Raw genomic sequence first — 21005 nt, 5'->3', positions numbered from 1 at the left:
GGATTAAGATTTTTATATAGAAGTAATTTACACATCTGTACAACTTTATGGCACCAGTTGATTAGAAAACTTTTTTCCCCCTCTGGAATACCCCTTTAACGGGGTACTCTAGAGAAAAACAACTTTTTTTTTTTTTTTTTTTTATTAACTGGTGCCAGAACGTCAAATAGATTTGTAAATAACTTCAATTTAAAAATCTTAATCCTTCCAGTACTTATCAGCTGCTGTATGCTCAAGAGGAAGTTGTGTAGTTCTTTCCAGTCTGACCACAGTGCTCTCTGCTGACACCTCTGTCAGTGTCAGAAACTGTCCAGAGCAGGAGAGGTTTTCTATGGGGATTTGCTCCTGCTCTGGACAGTTCCTGACATGGACAGAGGTGGCAGCAGAGAGCACTGTGGTCAGACTGGAAAGAACTACACAACTTCCTCTGGAGCATACAGCTGCTGATAAGTACTGAAAGGATCAAGATTTTTATACTGAATTAATTTACAAATCTGTACAACTTTCTGCCACCAGTTGATTTGAAAACTTTTTTACCTCTGGAATACCCCTTTAACCCATTTGATTTCAAAGAGAAATATGTAATGCTAAATGTGTCCTGCGGTGGCGCTGCGGGGATGCTGAACACTTGCTGTCAGGTTAATTCGCAAATTTCGTCCAATTTTAGAGAGAACCCCCTTTTTAACCTTATTACCCATCAGAATTGCAGTCCCTAGTTAACTCCATAATACCTATAAATTACAATAATTTTCAGACCTGGTTATTTAATAAACGTTCCAGTATTTTTAATCAGACGTTTGAATTTATTTAATTTCACCAGAGACGGAGGGGAACACGCGAGCTGCGGCCGTCCATGTCAGCGGTGGCACTTCTCCTTGTCAGCTTTCATGTCGCATTAGAGAATAATTGCGGCGATGATTGAATCTGCGATTCCCCCCTTCGGTGTAATATCATTTCATAGAATCTCTGGGATATGACGGTGATATTATTGGTAACGGAGAAAGGACATCATCTCAGGGTCGGCAGAATAAAAAAAAAAATGTAAATTGAATTTTGAGGACAGTGGATTAATGAGAAAATCAGGGATCGATTCTTCTGGGACTCAGGAGCCGACAAAGTTCAATTGGACAGATGGTTAATGAGGATTTCATAGTCCGCGGATAGAAAACGTTTCATGTCTTAGTTGTGATCCCGCAATAAATGCTGCCTTTTGTGCTCTATTTATTTAAAATGGCACCACAAGGAAGTGCAATACCTGACACAGCCATGAGTGGCGCTGTTCCTTCATATATATATATATACAGTGACCCCCCCGACCTACGATGACCCAGAAATATGATCATTTCAACATACGATGCTTTTGTATGTCGGGGCCATCGCATAAACGGCTATCTGGCAGCGCAGACTGCTTCAGCTGCCACCGGATAGCCATTTACGATGCCCTGTGTGGTCCGCTGACGATCACTTACCTGTCCTCGGGGCTCCGGCGCGTCCTCTTCGGGATCCCCTGCATTGTCGGCGCTCTCCATCGTCGTCATCACCACGTCGCGCGCGCGCCGTCCCGTCATCCAATAGATGCCGCGTGCGTAGCGACGTGATGGCGGTGACGGAGAGCGAGGATGCCGGGGAAGCAGAGGCCTTGCTGGAGCGACGGGGACACCCTGGGGACGCGGCGACAGTGATGGAAGGCGACATACAGGGTAGCGGTGACGAGCGGTGACGGGTCCGGAGAAGCGGGGACAGGTGAGTATAACCTCCAATACCAGTGGTCTTCAACCTTCGGATCTCCAGATGTTGCAAAACTACAACTCCCAGCATGCCCGGACAGCCGTTGGCTGTCCGGGCATGCTGGGTGTTGTAGTTTTGCAACATCTGGAGGTCCGCAGGTTGTAGACCACTGTCCTATACTTTACATTGCACGGATCCCTCAACATACGATGGTTTCAACAAACAATGGTGATCCGTTCCAAATGAACCATCCAACCAAAAAATTGGTGCCAGCGTCCCAAAGGACTTGATCAGAGTCCATCCAAGATAAGAACCAGATACAGGCGCAGCACTCCTACAAAATAAGTGATTTAATATCTCATGTCAGCATTACAACGTTTCAGCTCCTCCTGGAGCCTTTTTCAAGCATAGTGATACACAAACCTATGAGGGCTTTTATGCCCATACAAATCATTAGTGCCAAACATGCCTCCCCTTCATTGTTCAGTATGGATGGATTTCTATGAATCGTTTTGTGTACACATGTGTTGCATATCTTCTTGTTATATGTAATTTAACTATGAATTGTATTTTTCAAGCTATGTTTTTTATATTTTTACTATTACTCTGCACAGTATGCACTAGCGCACTTTATATACCAGTATGCACTATTTTCTACATGAATTTATATTTGCACTTATGTAGTTTTTATTTGATTTGTATTAATGATCACTTTATGAAATTGTTTGGCACTAATGATTTGTATGGGCATAAAAGCCCTCATAGGTTTGTGTATCACTATGCTTGAAAAAGGCTCCAGGAGGAGCTGAAACGTTGTAATGCTGACATGAGATATTAAATCACTTATTTTGTTGGAGTGCTGCGCCTGTATCTGGTTCTTATCTTGGATGGACTCTGATCAAGTCCTTTGGGACGCTGGCACCAATTTTTTGGTTGGACTGGATAAGTAGTGCTGCTTTATTTTGGGATTATATATATATATATATATATATATATATATATATATATATATATATCATTGTGTATTGATTTCGACTTTTGTGCTCTTTCTACTTTTGCTATACCCAATGGGGGTCATCGGGCCACCCACCTATCAGACATTTATGAACTATCATATGACTAAACAGCAGTAAAACAATGGAACTCGGACAGTTAAATCATACAGTACCACAATGTAAGTACTATGCAAGTCCATGAGACTTTCAGCACATCTCCTGGTCACATTACTCTCAAGCTGTGAAGGTTGCCTAGGAGTTTTGAACATTTTGCCATTAGATCTACAGCATGGTAAAGTATGATTTAACTGTCAGGCAGGCAGGTGCTGAGAAAAGCTAGTGCAAGGTCAGAGAGAAGGCAGTGTTGCTAGTAAGGAGTGAAGGGAGGACTAGAAGCCTGCTGGGGCTTCAGGAGACTGGGAAAGCTGGGCGCTAAGCAGTATGCGTACCACCCAGTTTGCCCAGTTTCCCAAAGAGCTCTGATATGACCTCCTAAAGGGGTACTCTTGTGGAAAAAACTTGTGCAAGAAAGTTAAACAGATTTGCAAATTTAAAAATTTTAATTCTTCCAGTACTTATCAGCTGCTGTATGATCCACCGGAAGTTCTTTTCTTTTTGAATTTCCTTTCTGTCTGACCACAGTGCTCTCTGCTGACACCTCTTGCCATTTTAGGAACTGTCCAGAGTAGGAGAAAATCCCCATAGCAAACCTACCCTGCTCTGGACAGTTCCTGACATGGACAGAGGTGTCAGCAGAGAGCACTGTGGTCCGGCAGAAAGGAAATTCCTCTGTAGAATAGAGCAGCTGCTGAATACTGGATGGATTAGATTTTTAAATAGAAGTAATTTACAAATCTGTACAACTTTCTGGCACCAGTTGATTTAAAAAAAAAAAATGTTTTCCAGCGAAGTACCTCTTTAAATAGTGCAGCATCTGCTTTAATCACAGTGAACTAGTTATAATACAGATATGCAGACAACTTTTACATTCTCTATTTGGATAAGACAGTCAGTGAGGAAGTTTTTTTTTAGCTGTTTCTCTCCCAACAGGGTTCGGATTGCAGACTCTGAAGTCTCATCTCATTCTGCTTTATATTGAAGGGTGCAGAGAGCAGCTTACATGAAACAGTGCAGAGGCTGCTGTAATCACAGGACATTATTAGCTAACAATTTCTGCTGCAGATATGCAGACAATTTTTTCTCACTGACTGTCCTATCCATATAGAGAATGTAAAAGTTGCCTGCACTAGTTAGCTAATAAAGTCCTGTGATCACAGCAGCCTCTGCACTGTTTCAGGTAAGCTGCAGGCTGCTCCCTTCATTCATTTTAATATGGAGCAGAATAAGATGAGACTTCAGTTACTGTAAACCCTGTTAAAACAGAGAGACAGCTAAAAGAACTAACATTCTCTATTTGGATAAGACAGTCAGTGAGAAAGTTATTTTAGCTGTCTCTCTCTCCTAACAAGGTTCAGACTGTAGTAACTGAATTCTCATCCTATTCTGCTCTATATTGTATTGAATGAAGGTGCAGCCCACAGCTTACAAGAAACAGTGCAGAGGCTGCTGTAATCACAGGACTTTATTAACCAACAAGTTCTATTACAGATATGCAGGCAACTTTTACATTCTCTATTTGGGTAAGACAGTCAGTGAGGAAGTTATTTTAGCTGTTTCTCTCCCAACAGGGTTCAGACTGCAGACTCTAAAGTCTCATCTCATTCTGCTTTATATTGAATGGTTCAGCCTGCAGCTTACCTGAAATGGCGCAGAGGCTGCTGTAATCACAGGACTTTATTAGATAACAAGTTCTCAGATATGCAGGCAACTTTTATATTCTCTTTTTAAGTCTTTAAGAGAGTATAATAAGAAGGTTATCTTAGAAATCTCTATCCCAACAGGACACTGGCTGCAGTAACTAAAGTCTCATCTGTCTCTGCTGTGTATTGAATTGAATTGAGTGTGCATGTAAAGTGAAGTGAATGGAGCTGATACACAGCAGAGCACTGAATTGGTATTTTCAGGTACAAATTCCTCTTCAACCTGTACCCTCTATCTCTCAGTGTGGCGAAAGTTGTAGCGTCAACACAGCTGGAGAGCCACAGATTGGAAACCACTGTCCTGGATTAAGTAGATCACTGGATTTTTCTATCATACATGCAGTGATCATTCCTACCTGGTGGGATCAGATGCATTACGGGAGTATTTATTGTCACAGTTATGACTATTACACTGATGAAGTTATAGATATTCCGCTCACTACCACTTAGCTATATATATATATATATATATATATATATATATATATATATATAGCAGGTTGTCACCACATCATATAATCGATGACAGGAGATCATGTAGGGCAGATGCTAATCCTTGTATATTACAGGGTAATTGATCTGTGTAAAGTGAGCAGTAATGCCAGCAGCACATAATGGTCTCATGTAGAACATGACTGCCAAAGCCATAGACGTCAATGGAATCATTAACATTAATACATAATACACAATAAAACGTATCCCCCCTATCCTTTACATAGAGGATACGTTTTTATGTATGATATATCTCCTTATTGCTTCCTTGTGTGGTCCTACAAACATCATATTAAGCCTGGAAAAGTTTGCTACTAGGAAGAAAATGTATATGTATAAAACTCAACAAATTTATGTATATATGTATGTGTATATGCATGTAAGTATGTGTATATGTTTGTATATATGTATATACGGTATGTATTTGTATATGTATGTATACAGTGACCCCCCGACCTACGATGGCCCCGACATACGATAATTTCAACATGCGATGGCCTCTCAGAGGCAGCATCAACATACGATGCTTTTGTATGTCGGGGCCATCGCATAAACGGCTATCCGGCAGCGCAGACTGCTTCAGCTGCCACCGGATAGCCGTTTACGGTTGAAACCAGACTCAACATACAATGCTACAGACAGTCCAGATCTGCGAAACATGTCAATGGCTGGTAGAACTGACCAATCAGAATGGGCATTCACTGGTAAAACCCCTGTATTACTGAAGTGTATGCACTGACTGGTGTCTGTTAGCGTCCCCTACATTACAGGGAGGTATTACACGACTCCATAACTTTTTAGGACACCGTGTGTACTGTACAGGACCCCGAAGAAGCTCCTGTCCTCTGCATAGACCAGTGTTTCCCAAGCAGAGTGGCCTCAGCTGTTGCAAAACTACAACTCCCAGCATGCCCGGAGAGCCTTTGACTGTCCGGGCATGCTGGGAGTTGTAGTTTTGCAACAAATGGAGGCACTCTAGTTGAGAAACACTGACATAGACAGTGATTACAGCTCCCAGCAGATCTTTCTTACTTTTATATGTAAGGATTTGCTTTATCTATATTAGTTATCTACTTATTTTTCTTTAATCCTCACTTTTTCCTATTTTTTGGATGACATTTTGGTGGCTTCAGAACCAATTACCAGGTTTCCATAGAGTTCTGGTCTCAACATACAATGGTTTCAACATACAATGGTCGTCCCAGAACCAATTAATATTGTAACTTGAGGGACCACTGTACGACAGAAAGGCCTTGGCCAAACCATGGATTCAATGGGTGGATATAGGGGCCCTAAAAAAACTGATCCTGACACAGTCAAATATAACATCCTACAACTAGGCAGAGTATGCAGCCCCGTATGGGAATGTATCACCCTAGAAGCCCTAGAACCTCAGCAGGGCCACCACTCAGTGTTCTGTGCCTCCTGAAATAGTGGCTGACAAAAACAAATAGACAGTCTTTAAATGATGTAAAGACAGGTTAATAGTGTGCAGGTTAGTAGTGGACTCCAAGACGGATATAATGCATAAATCCATGACGCATATCCACTATAGGAAGACAGGTATCCACTGTATGATCTCCACCTTCCATATCTGTACTCAGCAAAATAAGCATATTCCTATAGACACCTAAATAAACAGTGGCCCAAAGCATCGTCAGCTTAGAAATAGAAAATTGTACTCAGCCCAACATGTTTTTACTTAAGAGGTTTCATCAGGGGACTGATAAAAACAAATAGGAGAGAAAAAAGGTACCACAGAAGGTGCCTAGTGTGTTACCCAATAATGAAAAAGTAAGAAAAACGTATTATGCTCACCTGGAGCGCAATACTAGTGCGCATATCGTTCAAACTGAGTCGGTACGAAGTAGCAGTGAAGTCCAGAGGAATTGCTGAGGATGTGCAGACGGATGGCAGTCCGTCTGAATGGGAAGGCAGCAGGTTAATGAAAAAGTCCCTCTATAGGCGCTAAATCTCAGTAAGGAAATCACGAATGCAAGCTGGAAATAGTAAATGTATAGTTAATTCGCCAATGATGCGTTTCGCGTTTTGGCACCCTTCCTCATATTAGCATAGCAAATTAATATTCATTTGCTATGCCAATCTGAGAAAGGGTGTCCAAACCCGAAACGCGTAATTGGCGAATAAACTATACATTTACTATTACCAGCTTGCATTCGTGATTTCGTTACCGAAGTTTAGCGCCTATAAAGGGACTTTTCCATCAACCGGCTGTCATCAGGGGATTGTAACATTGTCAAAATCCATGATGTATGGTACACAATAGAGCCAGTACTCAGGTGCAATAACTCTTGTATACAGGAGAGAATTGTATGCTGTGGTCACCATGTTGCTCAATGGTCACAGGTAAGGTCACAGGTCACTCATCTTTTACTTTATCCCCCCCCCCCCCCCAAAAAAAAAAAAAAAAAAGTAGACCAGACTCCACCCTTTTTCTCTGCAAAGGCAAACAATTTCTGGGAAATCTTGGCAGCATTAGGAAATGATTCTGGGATTCTGTGTGCAATTAAAGGGGATCAACTGGATCCAAAAAGTTAAACAGATTTGTAAATTGCTTCAATTAAAAAATCTTAATCCTTCTAATAATTATCAGCTGCTGAAGTTGAGTTGTTCTTCTCTGTCTGGCAACAGTGCTCTCTGCTGAAATCTCTGCTGGTCTCGGGAACTGCACAGAGTAGAAGAGGTTTGCTATGGGGATTTGCTTCTAAACTGGGCGGTTCCCAAGACAGGTGTCATCAGAGAGCACTTAGACAGGAAAGAACAAATGAACTTCAGCAGCTCATAAGTACTGAAAGGATTAAGATTTTTTAAATAGAAGTAACTTACAAATCTGTTTAACTTTCTGGAGCCAGTTGAGATATATATATATATATATGTATATATATATATATATATATATATATATATATATATATATATATATATATAACAAAGTTTTTTCCTGGATAACCCCTTTAACATGTCTGAAACTCCATGCCAGCTACAACAGCTAAAACAGGTAAGCATGATGCTTACACAAGAACCTCTACATTAGTCTCTATTAATAGCCTATGCTGTATTATACAAAAAAAAAAAAAAAATCCCAGAGTGCTTCATTAAAGGTTGCCATCTATAAATGTTATTGCTGAAGGGAACGTTTAATGTATCAGAGAAGCGTTGTCACACGTGCCGCTTGAAGATTGTGCGAATCTCCTGTAAAATAAGGACGATATGAATCCCTGGAGATTTTCACAGCCAACCTGAGACCTCTGGACGATTGCAGCGTCGCGGATCTTCCCTCTAATTTTAGAACTTTTAGTATTTTCCAGCCGAGCGCGACACATATTTATATTAAGAAGATTGAACCTTCTCCATTCCGAGGCCAAATTCATTTTGACGGATGAACTTGCACTTTGAATCCCATTCCCGGCCCGACGCCGCTGATCAATCGATATCTCAGAAATGAGTTGCTTATTGTGTAGCACATAAGGAATTCCCTGTAGCCATAAAATGTGGCTCTTTCATTGTTGTATTGATTAATGTCACTTTACAATCTTGTCTGTGATTCCAAGAGGTGACATTGAAAGTCAAAAAATAGAAAAAAAAAAAGAAGAAAATATGAGGTGCTCCTCCACATGCTAGTGTGCGACCGGAATTATGTGCCGGGAATATCGAGGAATTATACAGAATTATACAGATCTGGGTTATGTGACAGTGTGATCCTAGAGAGGGAATGTAGGAAACATTGATATAGAGATCTTCATAAAAAAGGTCAACCAAAAAAGTACTTAAAGGGGTACTCCGCCCCTAGACATCTTATCCCCTATCCAGAGGATAGGGGATAAGATGTCTGATCTCGGGGGTCCTGATCTCTGGGGACCGCCCCCCCGTGATCTCCCCAGTCATCCGGTGAATGGAGCGAACTTTGCTCCATGCCGGATGACTGGCAATGAGGCGCCAGAAGCTTGTGCGGTCATGGCCACGCCCCCTCAATGCAAGTCTATGGGAGGGGCCGTGCCTCTCTACATGCTAGTGTGTGTTACGCCGAGCGCTCCGAGTCCCTGCTCCTCCCCGGAGCGCTCACGGCGTCTCTCTCCCTGCAGCGCCCCGGTCAGACCCGCTGACCGGGAGCGCTGCACTGACATGGCCGTCGGGGATGCGATTCGCACAGCGGGACGCGCCCGCTCGCGAATCGCATCCCAAGTCACTTACCCGTCCCGGTCCCCGGCTGTCATGTGCTGGCGCGCGCGGCTCCGCTCTCTAGGGCGCGCGCGCGCCAGCTCTCTGAGACTTAAAGGGCCAGTGCACCAATGATTGGTGCCTGGCCCAATTAGCTTAATTGGCTTCCACCTGCTCCCAGACTATATCTGCTCACTGCCCCTGCACTCCCTTGCCGGATCTTGTTGCCTTGTGCCAGTGAAAGCGTTTAGTGTTGTCCAAGCCTGTGTTACCTGATCTCCTGCTATCCATATTGACTACGAACCTTGCCGCCTGCCCCGACCTTCTGCTACGTCTGACCTTGCCTCTGCCTAGTCCTTCTGTCCCACGCCTTCTCAGCAGTCAGCGAGGTTGAGCCGTTGCTAGTGGATACGACCTGGTTGCTACTGCCGCAGCAAGACCATCCCGCTTTGCGGCGGGCTCTGGTGAACACCAGTAGCCTCCTAGATCCGGTCCACCAGCACGGTCCACGCCAATCCCTCGCTGACACAGTGGATCCACAACCTGTAAGCCGAATCGTGACAGTGTGCGACCGGAGTTATGTGTGACCGGAGTCATGCTAGTGTGCGACTGGAGTTATTATACAGAACTGGGTTCTGAGTTATGTGACAGTGTGATCCTACATAGGGAATGTAGGAAATATTGATATAGAGATCTTCATAAAAGGGGTCAACCCAAAAAGTACGTAAAGGGGTACTCCGCCCCTAGACATCTTATCCCCTATCCAGAGGATAGGGAATAAGATGTCTGATTGCAGGGGTCCCACAGCTGGGGACCCCCGCGATCTTTGCTTTGGCGCCCCAGTCATCCGATGAATTGAGCGAACTTTACTCCGTGCTGGATGACTGGCAATGCGGTGTAGGAAGCTCGTGTGGTCACGGCCACGCCCCCTCAATGCAAGACTATGGGAGGGGGCGTGCTCCTCTACATGCTAGTGTGCGACCGGAGTTATGTGCCGGGAATATCGAGGAATTATACAGAACTGGGTTCTGGGTTATGTGACAGTGTGATCCTAGAGAGGGAATGTAGGAAACATTGATATAGGGATCTTCATAAAATGGGTCAACCAAAAAAGGAGGTAAAGGGGCACTCCGCCCCGAGACATCTTATCCCCTATCCAGAGGCTATCTCCGCTGTGGCACCCCAGTCATCCGGTGAATGGAGCGAACTTTGCTCCGTGCTGGATGACTGTCAATGTGGTGCCAGAAGCTTGTGCGGTCACGGCCACGCCCCCTCAATGCAAGTCTATGGGAGGGGGCGTGACGCCCCCTTCTCATAGACTTGCATTGAGGGGGCGTGGTCTTGACATCACGTGGAGCGTGGCTGTGAAGTCACAAGCCTCCGGTGCTGCCCCCGATGTTCCAAACAAATGCTGGGTGCAGCAGGAAGATAGGGGATAATATGTCTAGGGGCGGAGTACCTCTTTAAATGCTAAGGCAAAGGGGTTGACCACTTTCGGGAATCCCTTCTCGCTAGAAGGTTATGAAAATAAGATTATGCTGAGACCTTTTGAGATCAGCAGTGAATGGTGAAAGGGGTTGTCTGGTAGGGCTGCATGATATTTCACAATCGCATAGTGATTTTTGCAAATTGCGATAAATCGAAATGGCCCCCTTCCCCCAGGAAAATTTGCGATTATCTGCAACTTCGGCTCAGTAACATGTCACGCACGCAGGGTTTGGGTATGGGGCTGGTCAGCCGCCAAAATTCCAACGCTAAGTCTTTGGCTATCCGGGCATGGGAGTTGTAGTTTTGCAACGGCTGGAGACACCCTGGTGGAAAACACTGTCCTAAGTAATAATAGGGGTGCGGGGGAAACAAGTATAAAAATGGTAAAAACAATAAATAAAACAGTTATAAAAAAAAAAAAAAAAAGAAAAAAACCTGATGCTCACCCAACCCCAGTTTGTCGTGGGGTCTCGGTATCTTCTCTGTGCTCCCGACAAGCAGCTGGTTTCAGGGCCTTTTCCATTCAGCCAATCAGTGGCTGCAGCGGTGTCATGTGTCAGAGCAGTGATTGGCTGAGCAGGAAGGTCCTGTAAGACACCAGACTGCATGGAGGAGAACAGGATCTGCAGCAGACCTACAGGGGACCAGGGCTAGGTTAACATCATTTTTTTTTTAGTTTACCCAGCACCCTGGCACAAGATTAATGGGGAGATATCACATGGGGGGAGGAGGGGGGTGGGGTAGTATGTGACATGGGGGTGTGGACTTGAAATGTGGGAAATGTAGCATGAGGGGGGATGTGGCATAAAAAAGGGAAGTGTAATGGGGGTGTGGACATAAAATGAGGGTTAAAAATAAAATGAGATTGGACATTGGGAAAATTTATCGTTTGTATCTTATGTAGCAATCGCAATATTTACCTCTATAATCGCATACTTACATTTTTTCCCGAAATCGTGCAGCTTAATTGATCTTATCCCCTTTTCACAGGATAAGGGATTAGTATGTGATCGCGGGGGTCCCCTATCCTGTGTATTGGGGATACGATTGTTCCCCTTTAACAGAATCCAGTTAAAAGTATTTAATTTCCCAGCAGCACCTCCGAAGGAGACATAAGGTATTACACAGATACCAGGAAGCTCAATGGGCTGTTCTTACATGCTACAGAACTCCAATAGCTGCTCCCCTTTTAACAGATGAGGTATATTGTACTATTGGAATTATGTTATACAGTAATTTAAGTGTAAATTATTATTATTTTTTTTTTTTTTAACTAGACAACCTATTACTGTAAGTGAAGATAGCACAGTGTATATGCACAACAGGATAGGGTAGGGTCTGGGTATCAGAAGGTTACCATATGCTGATGTACCTTTAAAAGGGTCCTCCAGCTCTTCGAAATAGATGTCTTATTCTTAGTCTATTGTGTGCTCTCATTCCCCTGTACATTGTGATACAACCTGTGTGATTTCCCTCTTGCGGGGGCTTTCCCCTCTTTCTTTTCACTCTAATATGGCTGCTCAACTGTGTACAAACATCTCCCCTCTCTGCTGGAACTTCAGTCCCTGTGCTACCCTACAGAAGGTGGTGGAAGAACAAAAAATGCAGACTTTTAGTAGGTCGTTTCGAGCCGAATCTGGCTCTTAGTCGTGGCACTAAGAGCCAGATTCGTCTCGAAACGCGTTGGTTGCATTTCCTTTCTGTGTCTTATGTTTATGGATATCCGATGTTTTTAACCTGATGGAATAAAAGTCAAGTTTTACGAATCTTTTCCTCTCATACAAGTGGAGCAGCTGGAGGTCCATGCTTTCTCGCCTACCCTTTGTCTATTTGATTCCGGGACCCGGCACGCTGTTTGCCTGCCCTGCTCTCCGCACCGTATGGGACTCCTGTTAATCCAGTACCGCACAGTGTGAGCTGAATTTGTTTTTTTCTTTTTTAGACTTTTAGTAAAGCTGGATGATGATATCAGCCCTGAGCCGACAGCAGCCAGGAGTAATGTGCTTTCCCATCAGAAGCAGCAGCACAGCCAGCTATGTATAGAATTTGTACAGACTCTACAGCAAGAAAGTCATCAAAAACTTGTAATGAAGGCCAGTTAGAAAGTATTTAGTAAGCAAATGAACTCATCATTCTGCATTCTTCTATTACAAGCCATATATAAATGTCCAAAAGTATGTGAACATCCTCATTAATTCCAAAGTTTTTTCAACATCTATAACACACAGGAATTCATAGTGCCTATTGTCAAATTTGGTTTAGAACAATGGTGTGGGGCTGTTTTTGGTCAATGAAGTGTAGGTAATGTTAATGCTACAACACAGACAAAGATATTTTACATGCAGATGCTTTTCATGTCTTTATTTATGTGTCTAGTTACTGTATTTGGCTCACAAATTCCTCTGTTCTGCTGCTCACTCAATCTGACATCCACTGTGCAGGAAAGGGTGTGTCTGTGGCAAGCACTATGCCCGCCCTTACTCATCATGCATTCACTTCCTCCCTGAGTCTGCTGTGCTGTGTCTCTTCATCCAATCATTGCAGACTGCTCTACAGTGTTCCCTCAACATACGATGGTAGTCCGTTCCAAATGGACCATCGTTTGTTGAAACCATGGTATGTTGAGGGATCCGTGCAATGTAAAGTATAGGACAGTGGTCTACAACCTGCGGACCTCCAGATGTTGCAAAACTACAGAACCCAGCATGCCCGGAAAGTCAACGGCTGTCCGGGCATGCTGGGAGTTGTAGTTTAGCTAAATCTGGAGGTCCGCAGGTTGAAGACCACTGGTAGAGGAAGTTGTACTCACGTGTCCCCGCCACTCCGGACCGTCACCGCTCGTCACCGCTGCCTTGGATGTCGCTGTCCATCACTGTCGCCGCGTCCCTGGGGTGTCCCCGACGCTCCGGCAAGGCCTCTGCTTCCCCGGCATCCTCACTCTCCGTCGCCACCATCACATCGCTACGCACGCCGCTCCTATTGGATGACGGGATGGCGTGTGCAGCGACGTGATGACGACGATGGAGAGCGCCGACGATGCAGGGGATCCCGAAGAGGACGCGCCGGAGCCACGAGGACAGGTAAGTGATCGTCAGCGGACCACACGGGGCACCGTAAACGGCTATCCGGTGGCAGCTGAAGCAGTCTGTGCTGCCGGATAGCCGTTTAAGCGATGGCCCCGACATACAAAAGCATCGTATGTTGATGCTGCCTCTGAGAGGCCATCGCATGTTGAAATGATCGTATGTCGGGGCCATCGTAGGTCGGGGGGTCACTGTATAACCCCCTCTTCTCTGTGTTCATGCTGCAGTCTGATAGGACAGGAGTGAGCACAGAGGAATATATAGGTCCATCCTCACTTCCTGGACTTTGTCCCTGCCTGTGCTTCAGCTGGGACAAAGATGATGTTGCAGCCGGAAAGGATTATGTTCTAGGTTCTTAGTGGTCTTTTTAATAGCCATTATTTCTATAAAAAGCAGATAACATTTTTTTATGAAGTATATTAGAAAGGTTAATGTTTTGCCAAGATGACTGCAGAGAGTCCTGAACTCAACCCCACTCAACACCTTTGGGATGTATTTATTGACGATTATGAACCTAACCGCCCAACACCAGTTTCTTACCCTACGAATGTTCTTCTGGCTGATTGTAGCACAAATTCCCACAGGTACCTTTAAAGGGGTACTCCACTGGAAATTTTTTTTTTTTAAATCAACTGGTGCCAGAAAGTTAAACAGATTTGTAAATGACTTCTATTAAAACATTTTAATCCTTCCCGTACTTATCAGCTGCTGTATATTCCACAGGAAGTTATTTTCTTTTAGAATTTCCTTTCTGTCTGTCCACAGTGCTCTCTGCTGACACCTCTGTCCATATCAGGAACTGTCCGGAGCAGGAGAGGTTTGCTATGGGGATTTGCTTCTACTCTGGACAGTTCCTAAAATGGCCAGCGGTGTCAGCAGAAAGCACTGTGGTCAGACAGAAAGAAAGTTCAAAAAAGGAAAGAACTTCCTGTGGAGCATACAGCAGCTGATAAGTACTGGAAGGATTAAGATTTTGAAATAGAAGTAATTTACAAATCGGTTTAACTTTCTGGCACCAGTTGATTTAGAAAAATGTTTTTTTTTCCAGTTGAGTACCCCTTTAAAATCTTTTAACCGTCTAGTAAGATGAGTGGATGCTGTTTTTGGATACCCAACACGCTTGTATGGTGAGTTTTGGCCATTTAGAGTGTTGGATTATAGTGTTATATATATATATATATATATATATATATATATATATATATATATATATATTTGTAGGTTTGGGATCCATCATATGGTTGAGTTTATGACCTTCTATTTCGATCTCACACTTTCTGTTAATAAGGTAATACAATTTGTAGCCTAATCTGTGTCTTAACATAATGATGGAAATGTAACCCCCTCCCCTGAAGAGTGTAAGAAGCGGCGCTCGATGTGTTCTGCGGGGGATCATTACAGTTTTTCTGCTTTTTTTAAATGTCTTTTATCAATTTCTTTCTAGGTGTGAAAAATACATTTTCAAACACGCAACACAACACAACGTGCAGTCTGCAACAATGTATATAGGTATAATGTTGCCCCCCTCAGAGGTGAAACTCCTGGGGACTGGGCCAAAATCTATTACTGGGCCCCCCACCTGCCAGCCATGTGGAATTTAAAATGTATTACCTATTTGTTATGAATGCTTTAGTCTTTTTATGGCACAGAAGGGTATTGTTTAATTCCTTAACCCCTTAAGGACTCAGGGTTTTTCCGTTTTTGCACTTTCGTTTTTTTCTCCTTACCTTTTAAAAATCATAATCCTTTCAATTTTCCACCTAACAATCCATATTATGGCTTATTTTTGCAGTGACATTAGTCATTTTACCCAAAAATTAACGGCAAAACAAAAAATAAAATCATTGTGCGACAAAATCGAAGAAAAAACGCCATTTTGTAACTTTTGGGGGCTTCCGTTTCTACGCAGTGCATATTTCGGTAAAAATGACGCCTTATCATTATTCTGTAGGTCCATACGGTTAAAATGATCCCCTACTTATATAGGTTTGATTTTGTCGCACTTCTGGAAAAAATCATAACTACATAAATTTATACGTTTAAAAATGTCATCTTCTGACCCCTATAACTTTTTATTTTTCCACGTACAGGGCGGTATGAGGACTCATTTTTTTGCGCTGTGATCTGAAGTTTTTATCGGTATGATTTTTGTTTTGATCGGACTTTTTGATCACTTTTTATTCATTTTTTAATGGTATAAAAAGTGACCAAAATAAGCTTTTTTGGACTTTGAAATATTTTTGCGCGTACGCCATTGACCGTGCGGTTTAATTAATGATATATTTTTATAATTTGGACATTTACGCACGCGGCGATACCACATATGTTTATTTATTTTTTTTATTTACACTGTTTTATTTTTTTTATAGGAAAAGGGGGGTGATTCAAGCTTTTATTAGGGAAGGGGTTAAATGACCTTTATTAACCCTTTTTTTTAAACAATTTTTTTGCAGTGTTATAGGTCCCATAGGGACCTATAACACTGCACACACTGATCATTGTTATCCCATAGTGACCTATAACACTGCACACACTGATCATTGTTATCCCATAGGGACCTATAACACTGCACACACTGATCATTGTTATCCCATAGGGACCTATAACACTGCACACACTGATCTCCTATGCTGATCACTGGCGTGTATTAACACGCCTGTGATCAGCGTTATCGGCGCTTGACTGCTCCTGCCTGGATCTCAGGCACGGAGCAGTCATTCGTCGATCGGACACCGAGGGGGCAGGTAAGGTCCCTCCCGGTGTCCTGTAAGCTGTTCGGGACTACGCGATTTCACCGCAGCGGTCCCGAACAGCCCGACTGACTAGCCGGGATACTTTCACTTTCGCTTTAGAAGCGGCGGTCCGCCGCTTCTAAAGGGTTAATACCGCACATTGCCGCGATCGGCGATGTGTGGTATTAGCCACGGGTCCCGGCCGTTGATGAGCCCTGGGACCGACGCGATGTGATGCAGGGTCGCAGCGCGACCCTGCTTCATATCGCTGGAGCTGTCGTTAAGGGGTTAAAGGGATACTCTGGTGCAATTTTTTTTAAAATCAACTGATGCCTGAAAGTTAAACAGATTTGTAAATTACTTCTATTTAAAAATCTTTAGTCCTTCCAGTACTTATCAGATGCTGTATGCTCCACAGGAAGTTATTTTCTTTTTAAATTTCCTTTCTGTCTGACCCCAGTGCTCTCTTCTGCCACCTCTGTCCTTTTTAGGAACTGTCCAGAGCAGGATAGGTTTGCTATGGGGATTTGCTCCTACTCTGGACAGTTCCTAAAATGGACAGAGGTGTCAGCAGAGAGCACTGTGGTCAGACAGAAAGCAAATTCAAAAAGAAAAGAATTTCCTGTAGAGTATATAGCAGCTGATAAGTACTGCAAGGATTAAGATTTTTAAATAGAAACAGTAGTATCCACCTCACCCCTGCACAGGCGCTCGGACTGGACTAGGACTCGTCCACATAGCGTAGGAAAGAAAGAGAATGTCCAGCGTCAACTCAAGTAACGTGACGCGTTTCGGCTCACAGGACCTTAGTCATACAAATGTTACATGTGTTAGGATCATTTATATATGCGGTGTAGGAGTGACATGGATGGGGGTGTGTCCAAGACACCTCACTGAAACACCTGCACACATAATTACAAATGCTCGTTAAACCGACCACAAAGCATAATTACATCATATGAATATACTCCATATTATAATAACTTTGTGAACGTCAAGGAGAGAAAGATTTAACGATGGAGAAACTGGGGAGACTAACACTGACTACTTAAAGGGGTACTCCGATGGAAAACTTTTTTTTTTTTAATCAACGGGTGCCAGAAAGTTAAACAGATTTGTAAATTAATTCCATTAAAACATCTTAATCATTCCAGGACTTATTAGCTGTTGAACACTACAGAGGAAATTATTTTCTTTTTGGAACACAGAGCTCTCTGCTGACATCATGACCACAGTGCTCTCTGCTGACACCTCTGTCCATTTTAAGAACAGTCCAGAGTAGGAGAAAATCCCCATAGAAAACATATGCTGCTCTGGACAGTTCCTAAAATGGACAGAGATGTCAGCAGAGAGCTCTGTGTTCCAAAAAGAAAATAATTTCCTCTGTAGTATTCAGCAGCTAATATGTCCTGGAAGGATTAAGATTTTTCAACAAAAGTAATTTACAAATCTGTTTTAACTTTCTGGCACCAGTTGATAAAAAAAAAAAAAGTTTTCCATCGGAGTACCCCTTTAACCCCTTAAGGACACATGACGTACTGGAACGTCATGTGTCCACTCCCGATCTATAACGCGGGGCCACGGCGTGGCCCCGCGTCATAGCGGTTCGGGCCCGGCCTCTAACAACGGCCGGGACCCGTGGCTAATAGCGCGCGGCATTGATCGCTGTGCCGCGCGCTATTAACCCTTTAGACGCGGCGTTCAAAGTTGAACGCCGCGTCTAAAGTGAAACCGAAAGCATGCCGGCTAGCTCAGTGGGCTGTTCGGGATAGCCGCGGTGAAATCGCGGCATCCCGAACAGCTGACAGGACAGCGGGAGGGCCCCTACCTGCCTCCTCGCTGTCCGATCGCCGAATGACTGCTCAGTGCCTGAGATCCAGGCATGAGCAGTCATCCGGCAGAATCATCGATCACTGGTTTCTTATGAGAAACCAGTGATCAATGTAAAAGATCAGTGTGTGCAGTGTTATAGGTCCCTATGGGATAACAATGATCAGTGTGTGCAGTGTTATAGGTCCCTATGGGACCTATAACACTGCAAAAAAAAAGTGCAAAAAAAAAGTGAATAAACATCATTTAACCCCTTCCCTATTAAAAGTTTGAATCACCCCCCTTTTCCCATAAAAGAAAAAACACAGTGTAAATAAAAATAAAAATAAACATAAATGGTATCGCCGCGTGCGGAAATGTCCGAATTATAAAAATATATCGTTAATTAAACCGCACGGTCAATGGCGTGCGCGCAAAAAAATTCCAAAGTCCAAAATAGTGCATTTTTGGTCACTTTTTATATCATGAAAAAATGAATAAAAAGCGATCAATAAGTCCTATCAATGCAAAAATGATACCGTTAAAAACTTCAGATCACGGCGCAAAAAATGAGCCCTCATACCGCCCCATACACGGAAAAATAAAAAAGTTATAGGGGTCAGAAGATGACAATTTTAAACGTATAAATTTATGTTATGATTTTTTCCAGAAGTGCGACAAATTCAAACCTGTATAAGTAGGGTATCATTTTAATCATATGGACCTACAGAATAAAGGTAAGGTGTCATTTTTACTGAAAAATGTACTACGTAGAAACGGAAGCCCCCAAAAGTTACAAAATGGCGTTTTTTTTTTCAATTTTGTCTCACAATGATTTTTTTTCCCGTTTCACCGTAGATTTTTGGGCACAATGACTGACGTCATTACAAAGTAGAATTGGTGGTGCAAAAAATAAGCCATCGTATGGATTTTTAGGTGCAAAATTGAAAGAGTTATGATTTTTTAAAGGCAAGGAGCAAAAAACGAAAATGCAAAAACGGAAAAACCCCCGGTCCTTAAGGGGTTAAGCGAAAGGTGACAGAAGATAACATAACTATAGTAGTAAATCACAAAGTATATATCCCTAGGAGAGACCTTCAGAAAAGGGAGTCGTGATGTCACAATACTCCTTTGGATAGGGGATAAGATGTCTCAGGGCTGTTGTACCCCTTTAATGCCACCGATATTGAAACCAAGGACTCATTGGATCTTAAAATTATGATACGAGAACTGGAGGAAACTCTTGTGAAGGAAACTAAGATATGGAGGGATATGTAAACCCTAAAGAAATACACAGCACAAAACATGATCCCTCGTGGGCATCTAACAACATAACACATGATAAATTTCAGCCGCCCCATCCTCTAGCTCTTGGAAAGATAAACCACTGACAGATTAGCCTGGCAGCAGTATATGCCCCTCCCCCCTTCTCCACTCTCCATAGAGAACACTCAGCCAAGTCAAACTTTCATTTGTACGTTGGACTCGGTAGAGATAGTTACCGGACAAACAAATGTTCTGTCTACAGCTATTCCATGTGTCTTGCTACTATTAGATCCAGCTATCAACGCTGATCGTAGTGAGGTAAAGACCCTGACTAGACAGCCCCAGCAGAATGCCACTACGTGGTGTATGGTACCTGCAGGCAGGATGGGCCTTGAGGTGCCACAGCCTTGTCATGGTCATGGACTCGAAGGGTTTGTGCAAATAATTCCTGTTCCTAAAGGGCTGTATCGGTCTCGTTGAAGAGTAGAGGGTGATGTGGCAGATGTAACAGGTGCAATTGGGGTTCCAACAACTGGGACCCCCACGATCTTCAGAATGGTTAGTGAGTCTTCCCTCTAAGCGCTCTCGCCCTCATCTTTTAAGACAAACTGGTCTCTGCAGTGACGGGCCAATCCCTGGCCACAACGGTGTCTCACCTCAGTGTTTGGAGGAGTGGGCTGTCACTGGTGAGACCAGTTTGTCTTGAAAAGTGGGGGTTGGAGCCCCTACGATCAGACACTTATCCGGTAAGTTTTGAAAAGCTGGATTATCCCTTTAAAGGGGTACTTCACTGGCCAGCATTCTGAACGCTGTTTTCAGGCTCGGGGGGGGGCCACCCCCCTCAATGCAAGTCAATGGAAGGGGGCGTGATGGCCATAACACCCCCTCCCATAGACTTGAATTGAGGGTGTGTGGCCGTGATGTCACGAGGGGGTGTGGCCGACCCACGCAGAGTGAAAACAGCGTTTGGAACATTTAGTTCCGAAAGCTGGCCAGTGGAGTACCCATTTAAGCCCCAATTTTACTTGTATTAAACCGAAAAGAAGAGAAAAACACTTATTTTTATATAATGTGTATAAGCCTTAGATTGATACTTTTACACCTTTCATTATTATTTATTAGATGTTACTTATGTTGTGATCTACAAGGAAAGAACCCTGAACTGGTCCTTACCACCTAATATCAAGGTAGATAGGTCTCTTTCCAAGACCCAATGGTGGCATTATGGTCTGGAGCCATGGCACGTGAACACTTGGCCCCTGGACATAAATGAGTAAAGCAATATACACATTTTTGTATGTTGGGTATGTGGCATCAATAACCTACTACATGTGGTTTATTAAAAGTTTACATCCAAGATATATTACTAAAGTCTCTAACAAGGAACGTGAATTGGATTTACATTAAGACAAT

The 21005-nt window shown here is 43.3% G+C and overlaps 1 long non-coding RNA gene across 1 annotated transcript in view; it reads left to right on the top strand.

Annotated features, from left to right (window-relative positions):
* LOC130274455 (uncharacterized) overlaps nt 1-13033 on the top strand; it is a 136016-nt gene extending 122983 nt beyond the window's left edge. Inside the window, exon 3 of the long non-coding RNA XR_008844392.1 lies at nt 12645-13033. This is a non-coding gene — a long non-coding RNA (uncharacterized LOC130274455). The remainder of the gene's footprint in view (nt 1-12644) is intronic.
* The last annotated feature ends 7972 nt before the right edge of the window (nt 13034-21005 follow it).

Source organism: Hyla sarda, chromosome 5, assembly GCF_029499605.1.
Source record: "Hyla sarda isolate aHylSar1 chromosome 5, aHylSar1.hap1, whole genome shotgun sequence".
Lineage (NCBI taxonomy): Eukaryota > Metazoa > Chordata > Amphibia > Anura > Hylidae > Hyla > Hyla sarda.
The sequence above is the reverse complement of the archived record's forward strand: the minus strand, read 5'-3'. Positions and strand labels throughout refer to the sequence as shown.